The sequence below is a fragment of the Astatotilapia calliptera genome, chromosome 2 (genome assembly GCF_964374335.1).
Source record: "Astatotilapia calliptera chromosome 2, fAstCal68.1, whole genome shotgun sequence".
Classification (NCBI taxonomy): Eukaryota; Metazoa; Chordata; class Actinopteri; order Cichliformes; family Cichlidae; genus Astatotilapia; species Astatotilapia calliptera.
In genome coordinates this window covers 5,982,417-5,986,813 of record NC_137423.1, presented here as the reverse complement: position 1 = coordinate 5,986,813, position 4,397 = coordinate 5,982,417, and the positions used below count along the sequence as shown (strand labels likewise).

At 38.5% G+C, this 4,397-nt stretch overlaps 1 long non-coding RNA gene across 1 annotated transcript; it reads left to right on the top strand.

Moving 5' to 3' along the window:
* Positions 1 to 2,252: 2,252 nt before the first annotated feature.
* LOC145430160 (uncharacterized) lies at positions 2,253 to 3,016 on the top strand. Its single transcript, XR_013910600.1, has 3 exons — positions 2,253 to 2,491; positions 2,578 to 2,690; positions 2,822 to 3,016. It is a non-coding gene; the product is annotated as an uncharacterized LOC145430160 (long non-coding RNA).
* The last annotated feature ends 1,381 nt before the right edge of the window (positions 3,017 to 4,397 follow it).

Below are 4,397 nucleotides of genomic sequence, written 5' to 3'. Positions count from 1 at the left end.
ACAGGTTTGAAAGTGATATCTTGAGCATATCTTGAGTTTAGTCTCTGCTACATGTAACTCTGGACAGTAATCCATTTGACAGGATGACAGATGTGAAGGAAGTGGTAGAAAATCTATGCTAAAACAGGCATTAACTTACTAACTCTCATAGAAACTATTAAGTATGTATGCTGTGGCAACTTTCCATTAATTATTAATTTTGCTATGAACCTAATCCAAGCGTAAGCATGCCTTTTTCTGGATGGAAATCACAGCTTCCTCCTCCTCTTGTCCACCTGATTAATGCCAGGTATGCACACAAACCTCTTCTTTTATTTCAGGCCTAGCATGACACCCTTGCCCACCAGCTGTCACTATTCAGTTTTTTGCTTCATCTTATTACTTGATCCTGCCTACAGCCTACGATTTCTCTCATCTCTTCCAACACCCAACAGTCACTTTAGGCACCTTATTTATTCAAATATCACCTGATGACTCTGTATTGAATTGCCTGTCCTACAGAGTTGTTTATCTATTAATTTACTTAGACTGTAAGCTTCAAACTGACTTTTCCATCATCGAGTGACTATGTAAACTGATCCAAACCAGTGTATTTTGCTCTGAGTTTTATAAGTTCAGTAATTATATAAGGAATATACACTACCTGGTTTCATTATTAGGTTCACTGCTCACTGCAAGGTAACACAAGTATTTAATTCACTAATCACACCATTTAAGTGGCCACGTGTTAAATGCAAAGGGGAAGAGGATCTCTCAAACCTCAAAACAGATGGGCTGCAGAGGACCAGGATTAACTTCTGCCAGCTACGAAAAGGAAACTACAAGATGTTTATAAAAATGTTTCCTGATGGTGGCGTAATGGTGTGGGGGTTATTGTGTTTGCATGCTTTGGAGTCCTCAGTACAAAGGAACATTCTTTAAACACCTAAAGGTCAAATGTAGGAATACCAAAGTAATGGTAAATAAAATAAACTAGTAAATTTACAAGCTGCTGTGATATCAGCATGAATTCACCCACTTTTCAAATCCCTAAAAAAGGTCAATCTAACTGTGTCATAATCCTGACACACACTGACATTTTATAATTTTTCATAAACCTGGGATTTCTCAGCAGCAGCTTGATCTCATTTCATTTTCCTAATTCATTTAATATAGAATAACACGCAGGATAGAAAACGTGAAAAAATGCACTTTGATGTCAGAATATTCTTGGCTAGAGCAAATAAGATATGAAAGCCAGCGCTGCATCTAATTCTTACAGATCATACAATGGCTTTTGCATTTCTAAACTCCGTTTTGTATGACATGAAGCAGCAAGAACAGGTTTTGCCCTCGAATTATAATGTTGTATTTTGTCAATGAGTGATGACAATTTGGGCTGAACAGCTTTGCTCCATTTGGCTGCATAATGTCACTGCCACAATGATAAGACCATAATGGGAAAAAAAACACATTAAAATGCACAACATAAAGACAAAGATAATGTTTTGTATTCAAAAAATAAATTGATATTTTAAGAAAGTGTGTATTTTCTTGCTTTGGTGTGTTCTGTAAGATCAGTACACAGCAAGTACTTGGTAAGAAAAACAACACAGCCACAAGTAGTTCTCTGGCAACTTCATGGTGACAACAATACTCAAGTTATTGTACTGTGCTGGCAAAAAGGGAAAAAAACCCCCCCTTTTTTTTTTCTTGTGTAGATTAAATATGATATAGTGACTTGATTATGACAGATTAGCAGTGCAGGTACGTTGATTTATTGACTTTCAAAGAGCTTAAGTAGCCAGTTTCACATTTTTCTGGCTGCAAACTTGTGGTTTTGATCTTTTTTGTGCCAAATTTTGTTTGTTTTTCATGGTACAATATTTGCAGGATACAGAAAAGTATGACCAATTGAGTAATTTTTTATCAATAAGAATATCAAGAACAGTTTGTGGAATGTTTAAACTTACCTGTTACACCCCGGCCTAGGCAACCGGCGTGCAACGTATGAAAATAAAAATAAGAAAAAAAACACACGAGAAACAAACTAAAGCTCTCCACCAAAATCCCAAAACGAAGGTGTCTCAAACGAAAATATTAACAAACCCATTCACAGCTATTTACTAGTGATGGGACGTTCTGTATCGAGGCTTCGGAGCGTGTGTCGAGTAATGGAGGGGGCGTTTCCGCGAAGCGCGTATCGAGGCTTGCTTCATTTATGGGAGGAGCTGAAAATGATGACGTCCGAAGCCTCGCTGCCCGGCTGTACCACGTGACTGGTTCATGAAGTGGTTCGAACTTTGCCGCGAGATATGACAGCGATATAAACCCCTCAGACTTCATTCAAAATGTGGGTGTTTGATGGAGAGTTGCGGTTAGAGAGAGTTTGGAGACCGTTTGGAGGTTTATGAGAGTGAGGAGAGAAAGTCAGGAGAGAATGGAGCCAGCTAAGAAGAGGAGGATGTCCTCCCCTGTGTGGGAACATTTTGATTTTATTCCTCCCAACAAGGTATGTAAATTTCTACAGAAGATGTATTTTCATGATACTGATGGTGCAATACAATTTATGTTGAGCTGTCTTGACTTTTGTACAAGGTGAAGTGTTTGCTATGTGCCAGGGAGCTGGGATATAACAACAACATCCATGCTTAGGCACTACAGAGCTTTGCATGAGAATAAGAGGAACACCGATTGTGGAGCAAGACCAGGTGAGCCATCAAATGTCATGATAATATAGCATGCAGTAATGTTACTAAATGATATAACAATATTATACAACTGTTATAAGTTACGTGTGTGATATTTATATTTGTGCTTTGTCTTTATTGTCTTTCCTCAGGAGAACAATCTCAAATAGATGAAGACCTGGTCAGCATGGTGATTGAGGACTCCCAGCCATTTAGCATTGTGGAGGACAAAGGATTCAAAAGATTTGTTAAATCATTAAATCCTAGCTATGTTCTCCCCACTAAAGGTTATAAAAGCAGTGAAAATTTAGTTTTTACAGAATAAAATGTGAACAGGCAGGACTGAGGCTCAAAGCCTCAGTGTGTAGCTGTCCATACCTCAACGTTACAAAAGCACAACTACTGTCCACACCCCAACCACACCTCACCTCACAGTAAATGATCATTTCCATTTCAAGCATTTCCAAATAATCATTTCTCATACTGCCACTATAAATATACACAGTATACTGCCATCACTACAATATACATGTTTTACACACTCCTTTTTAGTGATGGGATTTCCGGCTCTTTTTAGAGAGCCGGCTCTTTCGGCTCGGCTCACTAAAAAGAGCCGGCTCTTTCGGCTCCGAACCGGCTCTTCAGGTTGTTTTGTTGCTTTAATTAATTTATTATTCACAATAATATAAAATTATGCACAAAAGGAATTACTAACGTAAAAAAGTGGTTTTATTTATATATGTTTATATATAAATATATGCGGTGGCCCCTAGAGACAAAATCCTCTATGCTGTTGCATGCTGGGGGAGCAGGCTGAGGGTCGCAGATGCCAACAGACTTAATAAACTAATCCGTAAGGCCAGCAATGTTGTGGGGATGGAGCTGGACACCCTCAAGGTGGTGTCGGAGAGGCGGATGCTGTCCAAGATAAAGACAATGTTGGATAACACCTCCCACCCTCTCCATGACATGTTGGTCAGTCACAGGAGCACGTTCAGTGAGAGACTGAGATTACCGAAAAGCACCACTGAACGACACAGGAAATCTTTCCTGCCTGTGGCCATCTCCCTGTACAACGCATCCACTTAACACACTGTTTACTGCTACAACTACACATGTTTCTTTTCCGACTATTTATTTATGAGTGACTTATGTATGTATGTATATATATGTATATATTGTACTATTCTTAGTGTATTGTCTGTCTTGTCTTAATGTTGGTTTAAAATGGAGCACTGTAACAAAAAATAATTTCCCCCAGGGATCAATAAAGTATTCTGATTCTGATTGATTCTGAAAACACGTACAAACTCCAAAACACATTTCTAGCATGAACTGAACTTCCAAAGCAGAGCTACTAGATCACTTAAATTACACAATTGAAAGCATGTGTGTATTGTTTGTGTATTTATACACAGGCACTCAAATATATTCAAATAATTTAAAAAAAAGTTCATCTACCTGTTACTATCACACACCAAATCCGGTCGTTGGGTACTTGCTGGATTGTGTAGCCACAAGATAACAAAAGCTAAACACTGCGCCCAGCATCCTGGAGCACTTCTGTTGTCTTTTGTAAGTGTTTTGAGTTTTTACGTGCTTCGGAGTTTGTACGTGTTTTTACGTGTTTTGGAGTTTTTACGTGTTTTGGAGTTTGTACATGCTTCAGAGTTCGTACGTGATTTGAAGTTTGTATGTGCTTTGTCTCTAGGGACCACTGTAAATATA